Consider the following 23,442-nt stretch of genomic DNA (forward strand, 5'->3'; position numbering starts at 1 on the left):
ATATAGGAGTCTTTTTCAAAGCAGAAACAAGGTCTTTAGAATGCCCCGTCCATAAAAGGAAGCAGCAATCAAGATCAGGCTGGCGAAACCCACAGAGGCAGCTGACCTAAACAAGGGGGAACACATGGACCCTAGACTGATGACTGAGGGGCCAGCAAGGAACTGATCCAGACATCCTTCCCAGCGAAACTGGGTGACAGAGAGGAGGCCTTGGCAATCGGTGGGACCTTGGAGAGTAGAACAGTATTTATTCCTGGCATACAGAGGGACTCTGGGAACCCATACCACGTGGAGGGATGCTCTCTCAGCCTGGATACATGGGGAAGAACCTGGGACCTTCCTGGGATGATGTGACAGACTCTGAAAATCCCTCATGGAAGTCCTTGCTCTCTCTGGGGAGTGGAAGGGGGATGGAGTGGGGATGAGGCATTGGGAGGATTGGGGGTGGGAGAGGAGGGGAGGGAGAGGGAACTGAGAGTGACATATGTAAAAAGTTAAATAAAAAATATGAAAAAAATAACAACAACAAAAAAGGAAGCAGCAAGATGTAGGAGTGTGAACAGATTCCTTCCCAGGGGCCTGGTCAAGATCTAATACTAGAAGAAGCACATTTTTGCTTTTCCTGTTTCTTGTTCTTGTGGGAGATTAACAGATACACATTTGCTACCTCATTGTGTGGGGCCATCCTTGAATCTCAGAGTAATCTAGAGAGACAAGTGGGATCGCCAAGGCTCTGTCACTTACCTGAAGCAAAGGGGATGAGGCCTCAAGTCAATACTTGATAAATGGATGATTGGCAGGGAAAACTTAGCTCGTCCTCCTGCCTCTGCATGCCAATGCCCTTGTGGTGCCTTTCATGCCCACCTGTAAGCTCTAGGAAATGAAAAAGCAATGGAGAGAGAATCATTAAAGTGCTTAAAACAAACTTAAAAGAGTGACCAACACACTGTTTACATTGTGAGAAAAGAAGATACCTTGTCCGAGAATCATAGTAAAATATGACCACATGTAATTCACTCATAATAACAAATGAAAAGTCTGATTGTTTTATTAATGTGAAGGGTTTGTGGAGGGCGAGTTAGGGGAGGAGAGTCTTAGAGCTGAGGGATTGGTGAGTGTTGTAAGAAGCTTTGCAGGGAATTATGAGGTAGAGATTCGCTCATGTGTGTGGGCGAGAGAGGCCATCTTGGTGAATACAGAATGAATACCATTGGAGGAGTGACCCGCTGAAAATGAGGCAGGAACAACTGGGATTTGAGAAGAGTAGATGGGACTGGTCTAAATACACAGTGCAGAACTGGGTTCTCTCCTGCTATGGTAACTCTATTAAAACTGGACGGCACAGACGAGCAGAAGAGCATTGACAAGACCAGCCCTAGATTTAGGAGATTGGTGATTAGATGATCTCTACAAAACGTCACCAAAACAAAGCATTGCGTTTTCGTCTGGGACAAGAAGTGTTTATCCTATGTCTGTTCACAAGAGTAGACGGCTCAAGAAAAGGGGCCCTGATTTAATCAGAGGTCCATTGCAGCCACGACTACCAAATACATACGGAAATGAAAATAACTGGATTGCCTTGTGTATTATTAGCTTAAAATGGGGGCATTGTATATAGAAAACCTAAAAGAACACAAACAAAAATTGTGCAAGTAGGTCAGCTGCCTGCTCTCAGAAACTCTCCAGGTTAACTGTAGAAACTGAGACATTATGTATAGGCTGGATTTTATTGGATTTTTTTTCTCCAAGAATTCCAATATTGTATGATGCGATTGATGAAAACAATGGCCTTGCTCCTTGCCATTGGGATTCAAAGACAACTGCTTTGAAAAAGGCTCCCACTCACCTGGAGAATCGATTTGGAGTGGAATTTGAAAATGTGAAGAAAAACATGGTTTTTCATTTTAACTATTTCATATACCCTTTTTACACAATTTGAGATCAAAACATAAGAAAGGTTGCTCAGAAGATAATTAGTATGCAATAAATTCATATTAACTATTATGATTTACACATATATGATGGCAGACAGCTGCTTGCTCAAGATATGTGTCCTCCTCGCCTCAGAGAAACAGAAAAATTATGAGATATTTGGTCATTTTAAATGATTTGCTTTTGCTCAAGAAACCACTCGTTCATTTCTATAAATGGACAAGGAACTAGAGACAAATTTCCTTCCTATTTTGTTTCCTTCAGCGGTCATGATATACTGAAAACTACGCAAGATAAATCTGGGGAGGCCGGAAACCATAAAGTCACGAAGACCACAGTCAGGCAGAAAGGATAAAGGTAGGTAAACTTGCTGTCCTGTCGATCCTTGTATTGAGGGTGTCACAGAACATATCTTTATTGTTATAAAGATGATTGTGTTGACTGGTGGACATACAACTCAGATTAATGCACTCTGAGGAATAGTGAAACAGTATCTTAAACCATTTATGTGTATGTGCACACATTTAAGACATGTACCTGACATGTATGTTGAAAATTGAAGCCACCTTCATGACGCAATCTCCTTTTTTTTTCTTTAAGATAGGGTTTCTATGTGTTAACAGCTCTGGTTTGCCTGGAGTTCTAGCCATAGATCGGGCTGGCCTTGAACTCACAGAGGCCCGCTTGCCTCTGTATCCCAAGTGCTGGGATTAAAGGCATGCGCCGCCACCCCAACCATGTAGCAATCTTAGTGATATCTTACAAAGGTGGAATCTGCCTTGACGCCTCTCTCACCCTGACTTCTGTGTTCTGCCATCTGGAGTGAGAAATTTGCTCCTCCATCACAGTTTAGATAATGGGTGAGGAGAAAATGGCAGAGGCTTCAGCCTAGGAAGTGGTTCCGGTGTTCTCCTATTCTCAGATTCCCAAGAGAACAGAAGACTAGGGAGTAGGAACAAGCAGAAGATACTGTGTGGGGCGTGGGCTCTTTCCCTGGGTTTCTGGAGACAAAAGTGTACTTCCTTTTCACCCACTAAGACTTAGACACTGGTAATGGGTTCTATGTCTTATTGGAACGTTTTTGTTTTGATACCAACTTTTAAGCTTGTCAATGAAGAATAGCACCTTTATTCAAATTTACCTTTTAGAAGGAAATGATTTTAGTAAAATAATTTTGGGAAAAACATAGATTTCTACAGGAGCCATTCTAATCTTCATATTGGCGGAAAATAGTGAGCAAAGTTATAAATACTTACTTTGCACTTGAGGATAATTAAAACTGATACATAGGACAATTACTGGGTCAGTGTGGTGGGCTGAATGCTCAGGACTTGGAAACAGAATCCACTGAATTCTCATGACAGCTCTGGGAAAGGTGAAGGGGGTTGTTCCCTTCTGTGATGAAAGCTGGCTGACTGGCCAACTGCACAGATTTAGCCAGTGGGTGGTGAAGTTGGATAGGAGTCTAATTCCATCTGCTGTTAAACCTGTGTCCTTGACCAGCATGGGAAGCCGAAGCTAAAATACTGCCTTTAAAGGAGTGCAGCCTCTCACTGTCATCAGACATTTAGCCTCCGTGTTGAAATACACACTCTAAAGGAACATGTTCTCTCTCTGCTCAGTGAACTCTGTGACAGAAATAACACATTTTACATATTCATTTGGTAACAAAACTCTAAACTCCATGACCCTCTCAAAAAGAAATTAAAAGGAGAGCAAAAATAAAACTTGATAATATTAGCTAAAGAAGCTGGAAATCAACAGCAAAACAATACAGTGAGTGTATGTGTAGTTGGAATGTGATGGCAGTCAGAGTTGGAAATTTTATTTAAACAATTTTATAATCATAGACCAAAGAATAATGCCTATGCTTTTAATTCTCTAGCAGACTCCAAATGTTTAAGAAAATACACATGTATACCTCTTGGTAATTTAGGATACCAAAAGTTAATTGAAATACAAAAAAAATCTTCCCAAGAAATCAGAAAAACTCCAAGAGCTATCTGCATGACATGTTTGATCACCTGAAGTTCACCTCACTTCACTTTAGAAATTTTAATGGGAAAAATGGAACTATTTTAAATTCCTTACAATAATTCAAAAATTTTTAACTTATAGGAGGCACTAGTAGCTGTCCTTTTTATTTTACAAACTTGGAAACTGAGGATAAGAGAAGCCAAATAACTTGGCCAAGTTCTCACAGACCATGAGTAGCAAAACTGAATTAGTTAATACTCAGGTGGTTTAGCATGTGTCTTTAGCTTTAACTACTGTACATAGCTGTCTCTTAATAGTTGTAATTTTTGAAAAGTTATTATTATGGAAAAGATATCAAAATACACGGGTACAGTTAACTAGGGATAGAAAGAGAGCTGAATAAATCAGTCTTTTTTTCCACAGCAAGCAGACAATCTGATAGAATAATCTCACTTATGACAATCATGAATACCTATGGATAGCTGTTTAGGAAATAAATAATAGTTAAATGAAGATAGTAACAACGGAGTGAGAAACACAAAAGAAGGTGAACAGAGGACAATGTCTATGTTGCATTCCTGGATCAGAATAATAATTGGATAATAATTGTTACCTTCTCCATATTAACTTGTGAACTTAATGTAACTTAATTTGTAACCTCAAAAGAATTTGGAGGAAAGCTTGCCTTTAAAAATGGAAGAATGCAGTGGCCTGGGGAAAGCAAAATTTTGGAAAAAGAAAGGATAATTTTAAAACTTGTCATTTCTGACCTTTAAAACATGTTAAAAAGTTATACTTAAGACAATGAGCTCCTTCTTTTTCATTAAAGTAGAAACTTAAGGGTCCAGTGGTGGTTTGAATGAGAAATGTCCCCCATAGGCTCCTGTATTGGAACTCTTGCTCTCTAGATGGTTGTGCTCCTTGGAGGAAGTTATGGAATCTTCAGGAGGTGCATCCTTGCTGGAGGAAGTATATTGTTGGAGAGCCAGCTTTGAGGATTTATAGCCACAGCCCAGTTTGAGTTTGTTCTTTACTTCCTGTGTGGTTGATAGATGACCAGTCAGCTTCCTGCTCCTGCTGTCTGCCCTACCTGCTTGTTCCATGCTCTTCCTGTCACTGTGTCCTTGTGGAACTGTAAGCCCAAATAAATGTTTTTTTTTTCATAAAGTTTCTCTGGTCATGGTATTTTATCACAGCAACATAAAAGTAACTAATATAGGAGGAACTACATTGATTTGAAAAAACCTCAAAGAGCACAGCATATAACAGGAACATGTAATAGAGATACTTCATGTTGATAAAGTCTTGGTTATTCAGTGTCATAACAACAATAACTGATTAAAGTTTTGAACAATGTAAATTTTAATATAATATACACGTATTGACAAAATGTTGACTGATAAAATAAGAAAAATGATGAGATATAATTAGAGGAAAATATATTGGTGAATGCCTATGCCATATGGTATACCATGATGTTAAATGAGGAGTCCAGGGCTGAAGAGTGGTAGACGTAATCATATTAAAAGTTCCTAATATGTAAATGAAAGAGAGACACAAACAGCATTGACCCTAACAATGAATTTCTTTTTGAGAATAGAATTATTGAATCACTTAAATTCTGACATTCCAAAACTGCGATTGTGTAAAGGTTTAGTGAAGCAGTGGCCTTATGGGTAAGTTGGTTTCTACCCTCTGCAGCATAGATAATCATGGACATTGTCAAAGGATGAATAAGTGATATTGACTTATCATTATCACTATAGAAAAGTCCAAGCAACAACTTGGAAAAGCAGCAATTCTCCATCAAAAAGATCAACTAAATTTGAGCTAGAATATTCACAAGAGTGGGGGATTTTAAGTAGACGTTTTTTATAATCTGTGCTTGTCAGTGCATATCTCAGAAGTCATTTGCAACATCTTTGAATAATTCAAGTTTTGTACATGTGAAAATGTATCATCGGTAGTAAAAATGAAATCCCCGAGTTATTCAAATGCAATAGATAATAGCTGTGGAGCTGCGCAGTGATAACACTTGAAGAGAAATGTGCCCTGTCTGATTATTGTGAAGTACTGTGTACCAAAGATGGTTATTTCACCTTCTTCTAGAGTAGCTCTCCTTTTTCAAATGCTACGGTCACCATGCAAATGTGAAAGGGAAATTTATCATCATCAACACCCACTAAAGATTTTTTTTAAACAAAAAGCTTAGGGCTTAGTGCGCAAAAGCACTTGCCACACAAGCCTGAGAACTCAAGTTCATTCTCTGGAAGCCACAGTGGGAAGAGAGAAATGTCTCCTGGGAGTAGTCTTCTGACCTCTGTGCACATGCCATGGCTCATGTCCACACGAGTAAAAGGACAAATGGATAAAAGCTTTAATCTATATGAAATACAAGTGATGGCAACCTGCACTATTACAACCAATTAGCACAAAGATTTACAAAGACATGCCTTTTTACCTGAGGTCCTGTTGGCATGATTATCAGTTGGCTATGATTCTTCTCATCTTTCTGGATCCATGTCTCTGAGGAAAGGAATGGTTCTTGGCCACTGTTTTTCTCCCTGTTGCATGCTGACCCATGTCTGTTTGGCAGCTCTCTCTCACCTGAATGGACCTCTCATTTCCCTCGTTTGTGTCCCTCTTTTGTTTGCAGGCTTAAATTATGCCATGTTGTATATTCAGCCATCTCTCCTCACTTTTCTCCAGCGGTCATTGCTTCTTAGTTGAATTTGATACTTCAATTATCTTAATCTATCAACACTAGAGTGTTTCCTTTTGGTCTGACACAGATTGTTATCAAGAAAGTTTTGGTTTTAGAGTTTTCCAACAACGTTTTTATGTATCCTTACAAGGACTTTTAGGTATACACACACACACACACACACACACACACACACACACACACACACACACACACACACACACACAGAGAGAGAAAATAGCCTCAAAATAAACAAAAGAACTATACAAACTTTTCTCTCTCTAATGGGTACGTAAAATAAAAAAGAGAGAGGTACTACCACTTTGTTTGAGATGACTAACAAAATCAAAACACAAGTCTAAAGATAACAAAGTCTTGTTAATCTTCACGCTTGCCAGACTGTCACTGTTTAAAGAGTGTAAAAAACAAAACAAGTCACCATCACTACCACCAATGACAACAACAATAAAAGCTGTCAGTAACATTTTGTAGAAGGGAAAAATGGAGAACAAAACAAGATATACCATAAACAAAAGGGGATGACAGCCTCCATTTTAGTAGAATAAAATAGAAAGGATCCAGTTTATCAGGGATTCTTAGACATCAAAATAAATGTTAGTTACTATGTACAGTAAATGAAAGGTTTTTTTCTCATTCCTTCACCTAGCAAGGAGTTTCTGAGACTGTATCCTCTTTGTCTTGTGCTTACTGCTGTTGTAAGCACCGGTGAAACAGAGCTGAAGGCTTCTTTTTTTTTCCTGTGATGTGCCTGGATAGAAATGCTGGACCTAAGTAAAACTGGTGGAGGGCTTTAAGGAGACCCCAGGCAGCATCAGATTAGGAATGCCAGGCAGTTTCCCTTGATGAGGTCCTAAGGAACCCACACTGACTTAAGTAGGCTCAAGATGGGGAAACAGAAATCAGCTTGGTGTATTCAAAAACAAACAAACAAAGTTAGTCTGAGTGGATGGAACCAAAGGAAAACATTTTTTATTTCATTCAGGAATAACTTCTGGTACTAGAGAAAGTTCTAGAAGCTTGAACCACTAAGAATGGATGTAGCACAAGGAGTTTGTTTGTGAGACTGGAGTACTGAAGGGGGCAGTGGGTGATTAACAAATGCCACAGAAATTAGTCCAAGTGCTATTTCAATGATGGGAGAGAGAAGGGTTCCCATGAAGAACTGTCAGACTACTTTTGAGTCAAAAGCCAACCAGTCTTGTCACCCACCTCTTAGTCTTTAGATAAATTATACATCTCTTGAGTTTTTGTTTCTGTATTAAAGAACCAGTGGGAGCAAAGGAGAGTGTCTCGAGATGGTTGGTGGTGAGAACTGGATAAAATGAGTGTTAGTGAAGCAATTGAAAATGTCCAGATGTGGTGGGCACTTGATAAATGGTACCATTAGAATCAAGAAATAAGATCTGATCCTGGGAAGCCATTTTATACTTCCTGCGGCAATGGAGCAAGTGAAGATGACACTACGTAAAAAGTCCTTTCCATCTGGGATTCGTGACAACAAAGTCTTTATAAAAGTTAGTTCTCTCTGGAATGGCAGTATGTATTACAACAACTGGCTATGTTAAGCAGCAACAATAAGCTGCAGCTTCCAGTGAACCATGCAGCCATGGAAGGAACAATGGAGACTCTACAGTGGCGTTTCTAAACCTCAGTGTTTCAAAAAGGTTGAATGTGCTACACAATTTTTAACCTACAATATTTTCAACTTAATTTGATTGTAACACTAGCCCATTGCCAGTCCAGGGACTTTTGTGAATTATATCTTGGGACATTTAGAAAATGTAGAGAGTAAAGCATGAAATCAACCCCTACTTCTGAGAAGGAACACATTTTGTTGTGATAGTTCCTGAAACTCCTCCTTTTTAAATAGAGCAGTACAGTTAGTCATCTCACGGAAGCATCATGAGAAGTGTACATTGTCTGAAAGTCTGGTCCAAGCGATGAGGCTGCCCTCTTTCAGGGTGGTTCTTCCCACCACAGTTAAATATTCTTGGAAACTACTTCCCAGGAATTGAAAGGTGTGTTTCAATAGTGATTTTAAAACTAGTTAACTTGGCAGTGGTGGTTAACCTTCAAGATATCCTAAATGTGTGGGTCTCTGCATTGTGAATACTGAAGCTGTTTGAAATGATAAAAGTTAAAGTGGATGGGAAGTTGGAAAAATGTGAATAATTTAAAACCAGGCCAAACAAGTCATATTGAGAATCAGACTGCCTGTTAGGGCAGTGAGACTACAACAGGTGGATTGACTTTCTCAAAATAAACAGAGTTTTCATGCCTGGGGTTTATCTGTACCTACAACCTTTACACAAGCAAAATGAAACCAACAAACTTGACATGTAGCTGATTACTTTTGAGTCAAATATCAACTGATCACAGGCCTCTGCCTAGTCAAATGATTTGTTACATAAGCAGGGACACCCCCATCAAGCCATACCCAGATGAATGGAACTCTGCTCCCTGTCCACTCACTTCTTTGCATCCAGCTGTAGGGGCAGAGCTCCACGCTCCTCTCCTAGTTTCAGGTGCTACCTTACTCTTCGATCGTCCCAGACAACCATAGGTCTCCCTTGAGAGGCTGCAAACAGTTTCTGTTACATAACAGCTAGTTACTGAAAATTATTTTCAAGTCCAAGATGATCCCCAAAGGATGTACTTAAAATTGGCTCCGATATTTAGCTAAGCAACTATGTCTGTAGCAATGCTGGGTTATAATGAGACTTGTTGCTTTTTTTTTTTTTAAGATTCCAGATAAATATTATTTATTTATTTATTTTTCAGTTTAAATTTAGATTAGAAACAAGGTTGCTTCACAAGTCAGTTCCAGGTCCCTCTCCCTTTCCCTCCCCTCCTCCCGTGCCCTCCCCCCAAACCCCCCATTATCCCCTCATTTCCCCAGGGAGGGTGAGGCCCTCCATGGGGGTGTCCATAGTCTGTCATTTCATATAGGGCAGGGCCTAGACCCTTCCCCAAGAGTTCAGGGTGAGAGTGCACCTCACATTGTTCTATGGGAGTCCAAAGTCCGTGTGTATACTCCGGATGAGTACTGATCTACTGCCCAAGGCTCAATAGATTCCCTAGGCCTCCTCACTGACACTCACATTCAGGGGGGTCTTGATCAGTCCCATGCTGGATTCCCAGGCTGATGCCTGGGATTCAAGAGTTAACCTTTGTCAGGTCAACTGTTTCTGGGGGTTAAACCAGCCCAGTCTTAATCCCTTTGGTCATCAGTCCTCCCTCTCTGTTACTGGCTTTCTTGAGTTCAGCTCAGACTTGTTGCTTTTTAACATTTTATCTAGAGCAGTGGTTCTTAAGTTTCCTAACACTGTGACCCTTTAATACAGTTCTTTATGTTTTGTGTGATGCCCAACCATAAAATTATTTTCATTGCTACTTCATAGCTGTAATGAATTGTAATGTAAATATCTGTGTTTTCTGAAGAATCTCTCATCCCCAAAGGGGTCATGACCCACAGGTTGAGAACCACCAATCTAGAGCTTCCCTTTAGGTTATGTAGCTAAGGTTAATGGTGATCTTCTGACTTAAAGCCCAAATCTCATAATCAAACAAGTTTCATGGAACAAAATACAGAAAGCTTTTTGTCCATCTCTCTATTCATTGTGCTGCTTATGTATAAAAGAATAGAGAGAATATAATGAATCCTTAGAGATCCCTCATCAAAATGACAAAAACAGTCTGCTATGCTGATTTCAGAATGGCTGGTAACAGCATAGCTTTAACTCATTACTTTTTGATTGTCTCCTCTGCATTGTGAACCTAACCCAAGCTACCCTTACCCTCTGGGTAAAGAGATTCTGTCCCATTTGTTCTAATATGGAGGAGAATGTGGTTTAGCAAATTGGAATTCACTGTTCATGAAAGCCCATCTTGGGGACTTCTCAGCAAAGTTCTGCCCCATGGTTGTTTTGATTGCTGGCGAATTAACAGACATGACATGCCCATTTCTAGAAAGGTTTGAGTGTGTCAACTTTATTCTGGAAACAGAATGAACTATATCAGCTTGGAAAACAGGAGTTTGTAGTTCCAACCCAGGCCTGCAGTCTCCCATAGCTGAAGGAAGCCTAGGTAGTTCTGGGTAGTAACTGAACATTGAGATTGTATCATTAATAGCACATAGTGCTATGACAAATAAGACTTCATTTCATTTTGATTTTAAACTTTGACACTGGTATAACTCCTAAATTAAAAGAAATGTAACTAATTTTTAAAACAAACCGACTTCAAATTTGTTCATATTTCTTCAAGATGCTTAACATATTTATAAAATAAATAAAATCAGTGTTCTTGACTGGAATGTTAGAAACAGAATTTTAAAACACTAGTGTATTCAGCATAAGTTAAATAGCATATTAAAAGTAACAATCTGTCATAGGTTAGATGTCAGGTTTAACTTACATTATCTTCAAATAACTTTATTCAAATTCTAACTTATAGATGTTCAAGTACACAAAATATCTTGATAAAGTGTCAGACTGCTAACCTACCTTGCAAACAACACACTTGGTATTATGGTAATCATTAAAAAACTCCACTGATAGAAAACTATACATGTAAATATACAAGTGTAGAAGGTTAAGGCAGTAACTAAAAAGATGACATCATTGTCGCAGAGTGACATCATTGACCCAGAGCTGCCTATGAGCTAGTTGTTGTTATTTGTATCAGATGGTATATTTTCTGACCTTTGGAAGGCATTGTGGAAGTTTTAGCTGCTAATGGTTATCATACCTTTCACGGAATGACAATCCTATGTATGACTATGGCTGCTGAAGTGTGGCTGAAAAGACAGTCCTTTCAGGGTCACATTCACAATCCATAGATGTGAAGACTCTCCCTTCTGAATTCAATGAAAATGAAGACACAACATACCAAAACTTATGGGACACTTTGAAAGCAGTACCAAGAGGAAAGTTCATAGCACTAAGTGCTCATATGAAGAAACTGGAGAACAGTCACAATAGAGAATTAACAGCACAACTGAAAGCTCTAGAACAAAAAAGAAACAAACTCACTCCAGAAGAGTAGATGCCGCGAAATAATCAAATTGAGGGCTGAAATCAACAAAGCCGAAACAAGGAAAACAACACAAAGAATCAATGTAACAAAGAGTTGGTTCTTGGAGAAAATCAACAAGGTAGACAGACCTTTATCCAAACTAACCAAAAGGCAGAGAGAGAACATGCAAATTAACAAAATCAGGAATGAAAAGCAGGACATAACAACGGACACTGAGGAAATTCAGAGAATCTTCATTCAGGTCATGCTTTGAAAACCTGTATTCCACAAAATTCCAAAATTTAAAGGAAATGAACAATTTTCTGGGTAGATCTCACTTGCCAAAATTAAATCCAGAACATATAAGCAATCTAAACAGACATATAACCCCTAAAGAAATAGAAGCAGTCATCAAAAGTCTCCCAACTAAAAAAAGTCCAGGCCCAGATGGCTTCAGGGCAGAATTCTACCAGAAATTCATAGAAGAACTAATTCCAATACTCATCAAAGTGTTCCACACAATAGAAGCAGAAGGTTTGTTGCCAAACTCTTCTTACAAGGCTGACAATTACCTTAGTACTGAAGCCACACGAAGACACAACTAAGAAAGAACCACAGACCAATATCCCTCATGAACACTGATGCAAAATACTCAGTAAAATACTAGCAAACCGAATCCAAGAACACATCAGAAAAATCATCCACCATGATCAAGTAGGCTTTGTCTTTTTTTTAACCAAAGATTATTTGTAGAAATAAAGAACTGTTTTAAAGCATGATAAAGTTTTAACCCATTTCATAGCTTCATATATGAAGACAAAAATATGTAACTGCTTTGAAAATAGTTTCTTAATTGAGCAGACATTTTGTTTCCATCCTAAGTGGTTAATGTCAAGTCTTTACATGTGTGCTTTGGATAGCAGGCTGTTTGGAACATTGACTTGATGATTGATTTTCATCCCTGTTTGCCTGTAAGAACTTTCCACAGTTTATCATTTTTTTTCTTAGCTCGGGTTAGTACATGACTTATAACTTACCAATAACTTGTAAACAAGCCATCTGTTTCAATAATGCTTGAAACCTGTTCAATTGGAATATTTTCTGATTTAGACATTAGGCAGAGAATAGCAGAGTATTATTAGAAGAACTTGGTAGAGGGATGTATCTATATTTTTGGTTTAAAGACTCCTCCTCGTCCTCATCATCAGAGTTCAAGAAGCCACCGAAATTGGAATTTACTTTAACTGATGGGAGAATGTCCAAGTAAGTCATCAGGCTCCTTATCAGGGAAGAAGATGATGGCAACAGAGGTGAATCTGTCAGCCAAGAGGTCAGAGTTCCATGAGGACCAGCAAGGCACAGCAGATGGTATCCCAGCATGTGGGTCAGCCATGGTGATACAAAATCTGGAGGCAGGTGATATCTGGGCACATAACCAGAGAGGTCTGCTCAGAGATGCTGGGAACCCAGGGTTGAGATTGTGTGGAAGGGACAGTGAGCCATCAGAATGCTAAAGCAGAGGATGTATTCTATGAGGTCACTGTATAATAAAAGCTGTGATATTTCTGGTTTGGGAGTCATGAAGAGTGAAGGTTGTTGGAGCCAGAAGCCAGGCAGGTTTTCATAGATACTGACTTTGAAATCCTTCAGTCAAGGGCCATGTGACTCTTTTCCGTGAATTAGAAAACTCAAGTGAGTTAATAGGTGTTCTTTATTACTACTGAAGATAATTAGAAGGCAACTTGGGATTGACCTGGCCAGTTTCATCTTAGAAAACTTCAGGAGCTTTCAGAACAGCTGGAATTCCTGACAGCTGGAACAGTTCACTTGCAGCTAAGGTTAAATGACAGGTGAAACATGTTTTTTGGGGCTTTTCCTTGGGCAGAGGTCATCTAGCAGAGAAAAGAATGGTTGCTTAATGCTGACACCTGCTTGCAGAGGAAAAGAAACAGTGAAAGCTGCTGAGTTAATTTCTGTGTAGTGACATGAATGTGTTTTAGCCTTTCTCCTGGCAGTAAGGTCATGACGTATTCTCTTACTTGGATATGCTGTATCAAACCAAGGAGTAGGAGGACTCTGGACACTGATTTGCTTCAGGTCAGATTTAAATGACCTTCTGTTGTTGGGCTCAGATCTTACATGTATGGATGTATCTGTGATTAATAGGAAAACCCTCAAAACAAAATGCAAGTCTTCTCGTGCTTTACATTTTGAAGAAGATTTGTTTGTATGTGTAAATGTTGAGTACTTTCATGTATGTATGTGCACCATGTACATGTCTGGTGCCAGGGGAGCCCAGAAATCCCTCTGGAACTGAAATTGTGAGTGGTCATGAGCTTCCTGACACAGGTGCTAGAAAAGGACCCCAGGACCTTTACACGAGCATCATGCATACTTAACTATTGAGGCATCACTCCAATGGGTATCTATAGTAAAGAAAATTTTATTTTAATAGGTTACTATGAAGTTTGGAAATGTTAATCGGTTTTTTCAATGATTTTTTTAATAAGGGGGAAATCCATGTTTTGTTTTTCAAATAGGTGTTCATTATAAGGGTAAATGTGGCCTAGTGACTGAATTCATTTTGCAAATGCAGTCAATTTAAGTGATTATTTAGTTACTGAATTTTCATGGAATGTAATGGTCTGAATTCAGAACTTCTGTACAGCTTTGGGGCAGGTTATTGACTATATGGGGCTTTACTTTCCCAATCTCTCTGCTCGTCAAACAATACTGTAATGTTGGTGCCCCACACGGAATCACAGTGAGAGGCATCTTTCCCTTGTTATTGGAAACCTCATATTAAAAATTATTCAAATATACTATATTCTTAATTACCCTCATAGTATGAATATAATTTTATCTGTCCAGGTCCACTAAAGAAACAGCTCTAGTAGGGGGAAAAATGACAAGGAATTGACTTAAGTGACTTTGGGAGCTGCCAGAAGGGCTGGCCAGAAACTCTGGAGCAGTAGTTGGACTGTCTCTCCACAGGTAGAATTTCATCTTAGCAAACCCCCATTCTGCTCTCAAGTGATTGGACCTTGTCTACCCTAATTGTTAGGGATAACCTTCTTAGAGTCCATTGGTTGCAGATGCTAAGATGTCTACAGAACACCTCACAGTAACACCTACGTCAGCGTGTGATAGATAACAGGAAAATGGCCTCAACAAACTTGACTCATGGAGTTGTCATCAAAGTCCAACCTTCGTCAGCTTAACACTCTTACAACTTTTCTTGAACCATCTTTAGTCTCAGAGACAATGAAGAAGTAAGTCATTCTTCTGTAATATGATACAACTCTTTTGAGCATGTTTTGTAACCAAAACCACACTAATCATTTCTGGGAAGAAAATAAACCACTAGGTGATAGTCACTATTCTTTACATCATGTTACTATAATGTAATGTTACTATGTGTAATAAAGGTTAGATGATAAGTGCTTAAAGGAAAGATGAAAGCAAAACTACACACATATAATAAAATGAATACCCATAATTATGTTCCTTTTTTTCTAGAACTGGGCACACAGCCAGAGCTGGTATGCTTTAATACAAACCTCAATATGTTAGAGTTCCTTGCCAGGTAGAAACCCACATTATCCTTCAGGGATACATTCAAAAGAAGCTTTATTGCAGCCGGGTGTTGGTGGCACATCTTTAATCCCAGTACTGGAGAGGCAGAGGCAGGCAGATCTCTGTGAGTTCGAGACCAGCCTGGTCTACAGAGCAAGTTCCAGGACAACCTCCAAAACAAACAAACAACAACAAAAAATCAATACAGAGAAACCCTGTCTGGAAAAACCAAAAAAAAACCAAACAAACAAATATAGAAGAAGAAGAAGCTATATTACAATACCTGTTCACCTGAATATAGTACTTACATATCATGAACAAACATCTATAAGCCAGACTCTAGCTTCTTCCTGCTGATATGTTATAACAAAGTCTTGATGAAGCCATATGGGGGAGCTGATCGGGAAGAAGGTAATAAGACAATAATGTAGACTGTGGACTGTAAAGGGAAGCCTTCCCGCCAGCCTGGTTCCAGAGTCGTATCAGTCCCAAATGAACACACAGGAGGCTATATTATGAAGCTGTTGGCCTTGCTTGTTTCTTACTGGCTAGCTCTGACTTAAGTATTTACTCCATAATTGTTAATCTAAGTATTTCTCTTACTGGAGAGAAGTTTCCGGGCTTCTTATCCCTATGGCAGTTACATCTTGACTCCCTGTGTTTCTCCTACCCAGAGTCCTCCTGTACTCCTAGTCCCATCTATCTTGCTTCCCTATTGGCCAACAGTGCTTTATTGACATATGCACAGGACTTCCCCAACATCTCCTCTTTTTTGTTTAAACAAAAAGAAAGGTCTTAACTTTAACATAGTCAAATTATATATAACAGAACAGTTATCAAGAACACAGTTACAATATTTTAGCAAGATTTAAAGAAAATATCATCCATCCCATCCTTGTGAGTCCAAAGTTCTATATGTAGCTAATCTTTTATCATAACTAAGGAAAACCATAATTATAACTATCTGCCTTCAACTCCATCAAAGACCACAGAAGGATAATATATAAACATTAGAATTGACAGACATCTTGCTACCTGTACAGTCACCTGAAGTTCCTCTGTATTGTTGGAGCATCCATCTTCAGCTCATAGGCCACAGTGTGTCTAGAAGACTTCTCAGCAAAGCAGGAAATTTCAAACTGTCCATCTGCATCAGCAGTCTGTCAGTCATTTTTCTGTGTCCTGCAGAAAGTCTCGTAGACTCTTCCATGAAGCAGGAACCCTGAATGAGTATTTGAGTTCAACAGTCACTTTCCGGTGGATCCTGAATATCTAGTTTATACAGCAACAGTCAAATAGTCTAGGCAAGAGCAGTTTCTTGCCCAAATGGCTAATCTTGCCATGTTGAAAGCAAACTCCATAACGAGTTTCTTCGATGCCCATCTTCCTCTCAGACGTAATTGGTGCTGCCAGGAGTAGACATTTTTCATTGTCAAGAAAAACCCTAAACCATTTTAAATGCCATTTTCTGAAGGTCTTTGAAAGGTTTGAAGACTGTCTATCTATCTCAAATATATCTCTGTATATCTAGAAAACATAACTTACCTAAGTATAAGTTCTGACTATTATAAGTAACTATAATCTATATTTAATTATGCATTGTTTTAAAAGATTAGTATAAACACAATACTTAATCAAGAGGAGAAATATACACATCACAAAATTGATCTTGAATTTGTATCAATAAATGAAAAACCATACCCAAACAAAGTACTCATTTCCATACCATAATCCCCATAAATTACTTGCATCATTAGGATTTGCTTGAGTTCAGTCTTGCACACATGGCTTCCATTTAGTATTGAAGTTCTTTTGTGCTGGGAGTACAACAACTAGTTCCTGATGTTTATGTTATGTGGGAGACATTACTACTAAGACTTAGTAAAAAGTTAAACAAATGCTATTTCCCAGGAGGAGGGTAGCTATCTACAGAAGAGTCCTCAGGGTTCAATGTGATTCTCCTGTAGGATCTGCTATGGACTCCAAACAGCATTGCTGTCAGCTCCTGGCATGTAAGTGCCATCAAGTCTTATGAGTCATAAGCTCCAAATATCAGAACATGGCAGTGTGGCCTTCTTGCAGAGTCTTCTCTTATTCAGACCTGCAGCTTTTGTGCCCACTAAGTAAATGGGTCAGAGCAGCACACGCAAGCTAAAATGTGTTGCTTCCCAAATCCAGGGACCCATTAGACGTTGTGCTTCACTGGGGAGGCGGCCAGGGGCAAGCATGACTTTCATTTTACCTTTGAGGGAATTTACTCAAGTGCTTCACACTGTTAAACCTCTAGGAATTCAGCATGTATGGAAAGGTCCACATAGACCAAATAGGCTAGCTGGGAGGGTGATGGGAATTTACCACTATACATTTCAGTTCCTTGGTGGCATCATGAATCTCTGCAAGGAATCAAGAAATCTGGTTTGGTTTTGTTTTTCCAAGCACAAACAGTGGCAGACGTTTCCATAGTCCTACCATAATAACCCACTCAGAGAACCAATGCAGAAATTATACCAGTTTATTTAGTTATTTCTAGTCCAGTAACACATTCTGGAATGTGGAAATAGCCATGAACTGTGTTTGGGATGCCATGAACATTGGTTGGAACACACTATAGTGTTCACCTGAACTAGACTCTACCACCCACCAAGTGTCTCTGAGCTTCTACAGACTGGTAGACCAAGTGATGTTTAGGACTCTTGCCATTAGTCTCATTTTGCAGCTACTGTCCAGTAATTTGTGAACAGAACGATACATTTCCATTTCTTGGTGTAGTTACCATAGTAAATAGCCATAGATCCCTTTGGGGAAGTATAGGAGACAGGTAGACATATAACTTTTATCACTATAGAGTCCTTTCTCCTGTCTTCATGCAGGGGACTTTGTTCTGTAGATTGACTTTTCTGAGTCTGGATGAAAGCCTGTGGTGATTTGAGTAGTGCCCAGAGTTCCTTTGTTTGTGAAGATGAAGAAGGACCAAATCAAAATCAATGAGGAAGAGTACAGCTCCCACAAGCCAGATTGTTCTGGCTTTGTTTCTTGCCTGGTGAGCATTGTATGCATTGCAGTCAGGAGGTTTCAACTGCTGGGTGATGCTTCTGTCCTTTCCAGTATCTATCTCATTTATAACGTTGTTCGTGAAGTGTTCCCCAGTGGTCCCTGACACTGTGGGAGCCTATTATCACTACTGAATTTAGGGAATTTAGAGATGAGGATCCATTTAAAAAATCCCCACTGTAAATTCGATGATAGCAGAACTCTTCATGGATGCCTGAGCCCCCTTACAAATTTATTTCTCATAATTATGGCAAAGGGTACATTGTAAGGATCTCCCTGGGAGAGGTCATTAGATCTCACCTGATTAATCCACGCTCACCTTTCAGTCTCCACAGACCTTAGATACCTTCCTCGGTAGTTTACTAAAACAGTCAGTTCTGGTATCTTAATAAATACCATCTTTTGGTCCATATTTTGGCCACTTGCAAAATATTATAACCTTTTCCAAGCCATTTAGCATTGAATCCAGAATCTCTGCTTAGTGGGCTCAGATCAATCTATTCCTCCTGTCCCTATTTGTGTTCCTTGCACTATCATACAACTTGTTGGATATCTAGTCCTGCACAATTCCCCAGAATTATTTTTATATAAATTGTGAAAATTTTTCTTTACTTGACATGGAGCATACATTGTGCTTTTCCTTCTGGAGTCTGTGAAGTAGAGTCATAAATTAAGAAGCAAAACTGTGACAGGGTGGGTCCTGAGGAGAACATTATTTACTTGTAGGTTACCGACATCAGGCGTACAAGTTTTAGACAAGGCAGGCTTAACCTCCTCACAGTATAGAATGTCTCTCTAGTGGCACAGAAATCCAACCAGCATTGAAGGGGTTACCTTCCCAGGCTTCACTGGGATGTTCCAGAGGTCTCCACCCTAAGCGTCTAGATCCCATTCCTTACCTTCAGAGAAAGAATTCTGTGTCTACACACACAGTGGGTTCACCCGGTCTCCCTTGCTGACCACCTTAGAGCTTCTCTGACCTTCCAGTTTGATCAAAGTTCATCTTGACTTGTTATGTTTCAACAGCATGATTTCCCCCTTAGTATCTCTTAGTGAAACACATGGAATGTGTTCTGTGTTCTCTTTTGCTCCTTAGGAGGTTACCCCCTGATAGCTTCTAATTCAATGAATGGAACAACAATCCAAGCTTTCAGTTAGTTTCCTTGTTATAATAGTTATAACAAAACGCCTCCTAGAAGCAATTTAAGGGAAGGCAAGTTTAGTTCTCCTTATGGTTTCAGACATCTTAGTTCACCATGGTGGGGAAGGTGTAGATGAGGCCTTGGTGGTGGAAGTTTGTGGTTGTAGTTGTTCACCTGGGCACAGAGAGAGACACAGAGACTGAGGCGTCCAGAGGCATGTAAACTCTTCAGAGTCCAGTCTCTAGTGACTCACTTTAGCAATCCAGGCCCCATTTCCTAAAGGGTTCCCAGATTTCAAAATAGCATCACAGTCTGGGAACTAAGTGTTGAAAACACGAGCCTGTCTGTGGATGACAGCTGAGATTCAAACCCCAACAGTTAGCCTTGGTTGTTTGCCTTTGCCCAATAAAACTTGCATCTGAAATTGCCACTCGTGGCTATATATTCACTGGGAGCACTCATGAGTGTCACCAAAATGCTGATAAATGTGTTGTTATTTTTAGTCAGCCTCAATATACATGGGGGGATGGTTTACCTCCAAACTGCAGCTACTCATGGTGAATTAGAATTGAAATTTGCTGTAGTGTCTTTAATTTACAAATTACTGGTGATAGGATAACATCTTAGCACTGGCATGACTTTAGTATTGAATGTAATCTGTGGCATTTCATATAAGGTCTAATATACCAATGAATAGAGGTGGTTTTGGATTCTCTCATTTTGAGGTGATCTGCAATGCTGCTTCTGGTTTCACTGTAACTTAATAAGAATTTCTTGAATTTTGTTCCCAGTGATTCTTCCCCCCCCCAGCAAACTATATTTGTATTTTCCTAGCTTTTCTTTTTACAGTTGTGTATTTTACATTAGTAGACTAATGTAAACACTAACTTTCAGCCACACCTCAATGTACTCATTAAGCCAATACACTTCTCTCAAATCAGTTTTGCAGGAGTGTGTGACTCATGCTGGAGTCACTGAAGGGCTAAAGATAGGGGCTTTGACTAATGTCAGGAGTGTTGTGTTACACATGATAGCTTTCAGAAATCCTAGTTTTACTATGAAACTCTGTGCATCATGCCAAATACAATAGTGGTATCGTTCCCTTGTGGCAGTTATGTTGTAACCCTGTTGATACCTGAAGCCATGGATATTATCAAATCCTATATGTGCTATGTTTTTTTTGTCGTTGTTTGTCCTAGACTGAACAAGTACCAGTGGTTAATGTATTTGTATTCAATTCATGATCTGAGTTCAAATCTTGACACTTTCAATTCTTGCGCATTTGGAAGCCCCACCCCTCATACTGCTTCTTATTGACAAATGGGGATGATCATACCTATCTTGAAAATATTTTCATAATTGGTATTTCATTGTTCATAGCAACAGCATACAAATTACTTCTATCATAGTTTAGGCTTTAACCAGGCTTGGCTTCCACCCAAATTAGAACTTTAGTTTTTGGTTTTGTGTTTCTCTTTTTGAGAAGGTCCTAAGTTGACCTTTCTTTTTTGTCTTCACCCTTATGGGGGCAATAAGGAAAAGTTCCTAAAGATTGAGAATACTGAGAGGAGGGCAGAATAATATACTTTGTGTTCCTGTAATAGTTTGACTCTGAAATGTTTCTCACAGTCTCAAATTCTGAATGTTTAGTCCCTTGGAAACTTTAAAAGGTGAGGCCCACCTGGAGAAAGGAGGTCAGTTGATCAAGGGTTTGTGGGTGTCTTATTCTTGGCCCTTTCCTGGCCACCATGAAGTAAACAGCTCTCCTGCTATGATATCTTGCCATGCAATGAGTGCAATGAGGTAAAGATGGCATGGGCTGAGAAAAGACTCCACAGAAGTAAAACTAAAACACCTCCTCTTAAGTTGATTCAGCCAGGCAATTCATGACTTCTGCAAAAGAACTAACAGTGCTCCTGTAAATTAGGGATAATACTATGTGATTTATAAAATTGTTATGAAGATTAGTCAAGGTAGCATTTAAATGCACACTTAAAACGTTGTGTTACACATAGCAATTTCTCCTTGATGTTGTTATCTTTGACACTAATTTTAGTTCTATTACTGCTACCTTAGAGTAGGAGATTTGTTAGGAGCCCTTAAACTTTCCAAATGAGAAAGTTTAGATATTTTATATAGTGCACTAGAGCTTTCTGCCTGTGTATAAAATAGAAACATCAGTTATTGCTGTCCATTAGTGCTTTTTTGTGCTGAGAAACAACCAAGTCCATGAAGATTTTCTCGAAGACCCTATACATTTGAAGCACCTGTGATATTGTCTTAGCGATGCCATTTATTTGCTTCACCTGAATTCAACAAATAGATTGCAGACCACCTCAAATGTTAATTTAACATTGACATTGAGTGTCAAAAGTTAACAGAGCTAACATCTTATATGAGTACTGAAGAATGGGATGGGGTTATTTAAATTTTTAATCAAGATGTTTTTTCATGAGAAATAAAAACTAGACTTTATCAAATAAAACTAAATGTTTTAGTCTCATATTAGTTGCAAAAAATGGATAATTCTAGATCTGTATTTCTCTTGGTAATTAGTATTTATTAACTGATTTAGTAAAGAAGATAAGGTTCTATAAAACCATAAAATATACTTATATTTACTTTTAAAAGCCAAGAAAATTATATGTATGGTTACTTTTCTTATCACCTATACCAAATACCTAGGAAAAACAACTGAAGGGAGGCAAGGTTTATTCGGGTTCATGATTTAAAAGTTTCTAGTCCATCACAACAGGGAAGGCATGGAGGGGTTCAATAGAAGGAGGAGCATGTTAGTGGAATTCCTTGAATCTCCATGAATCCAGAAGTGGAATGGAGAGGAGACCATGCTGAGGGCAATGTTGATGCCCATGGTCTGTGCTTCCTGAGGGGCATGTCTCAGTCCCTGGAACCTAGTTGATATTTGTGGCCCATGTTCTTGCCAGAACCCATGTGGATGTCTGTGTCTGTGATGCTGTCTGAAGCCATATTGATAATCCATGGCTGGGGCTGTCACAGGGGTGTCTGGTGGCCTGTGCTGACACCTGAGACCATGCTAAGATCTGTTACACATGCTGTTGCCAGAAAGCCAGGGAATATCTGTAATGTGTACTCTTTCTGCCTGCCACCTGGGTCTTGTTATCGCTTTCAGCCCCCAAATAACACACAAGACACTATATTAATTATGAAGCTGTTGGTCATTTGCTTGGTTTCTTATCTGCTAGCACTGGGGACATTCAGCCCTCACCATGCTGGATTTCTCTCTGAGGAGAGGACAACATAAATAACTAAGATGCTAATGAATAAAATGTGAGCTCTTTCTGCAAGACCTCTTAGCTCTTTGTCATCTGAAAGTACTTGAACACCCTCCCTACTATTTACTTAGCATTAAGTAACTTTAACTTAGAAAAAGAAAATATACTTCTCTGTTCTCCTTCAGGATAAGTCAAGAGTTTCCATGTTAGAAAAGAGACATATTCTCAGCTAGTATTTAGAACCCAAGCTTAGTAAGCTCTTAGTATCAAACTTTTTTTTTAATGTGAAGTTGTCTGTGTATATGACTTGCATTGAACCAGTAACTTAATGAGAAGTGGGGAGGTCTGGAAATGGATAGGTAATAGTGGTTTAAAAATCTGTCAGCAGAGAGATTTCCATTATGCCATTTTTAGAGGACATAAACATAAAACAGAACTAGGCATAGTGGTGTATACCTTTAATCCTAGCACTCAGGAGGCAGAGGCAGGTAGGTTTCTGTGAGTTCAAGGCCATTCTGATCTATATAATGAGTTCCAGGAAAGCCAGGGCTGCACAGAGAAACCCAGGCTCAAACAAAAACAAAAAAACATAATAAATAAACAAAAAAGAAAAGACAAGTAGAGTGCAACAAGAATCCTTTGTGTGAAATGGCACAGGACAGAGAGCCAACAAAGAAAACTGAAAACATTTATCCTTCATGTCATAATATTAATACGTTTGCAAGAACACAAAAATTAACAGCCATGTTAATTTTCCAATACAAATTAA

The 23,442-nt window shown here is 39.1% G+C and overlaps 1 protein-coding gene across 5 annotated transcripts in view; it reads left to right on the plus strand.

Annotated features, from left to right (window-relative positions):
* Nucleotides 1-23,442, plus strand: part of Pkib (cAMP-dependent protein kinase inhibitor beta) — a 96,758-nt gene that overhangs the window by 18,506 nt on the left and 54,810 nt on the right. For all 5 annotated transcript variants that reach the window (XM_040728193.1, XM_013115769.3, XM_005073313.4 and 2 more), the window contains exon 2: nt 2,197-2,289. The gene's annotated coding sequence lies outside the window, so the exon portion shown is untranslated. The remainder of the gene's footprint in view (nt 1-2,196; nt 2,290-23,442) is intronic.

This window comes from Mesocricetus auratus, unplaced genomic scaffold, assembly GCF_017639785.1.
Source record: "Mesocricetus auratus isolate SY011 unplaced genomic scaffold, BCM_Maur_2.0 Super-Scaffold_100018, whole genome shotgun sequence".
Classification (NCBI taxonomy): Eukaryota; Metazoa; Chordata; class Mammalia; order Rodentia; family Cricetidae; genus Mesocricetus; species Mesocricetus auratus.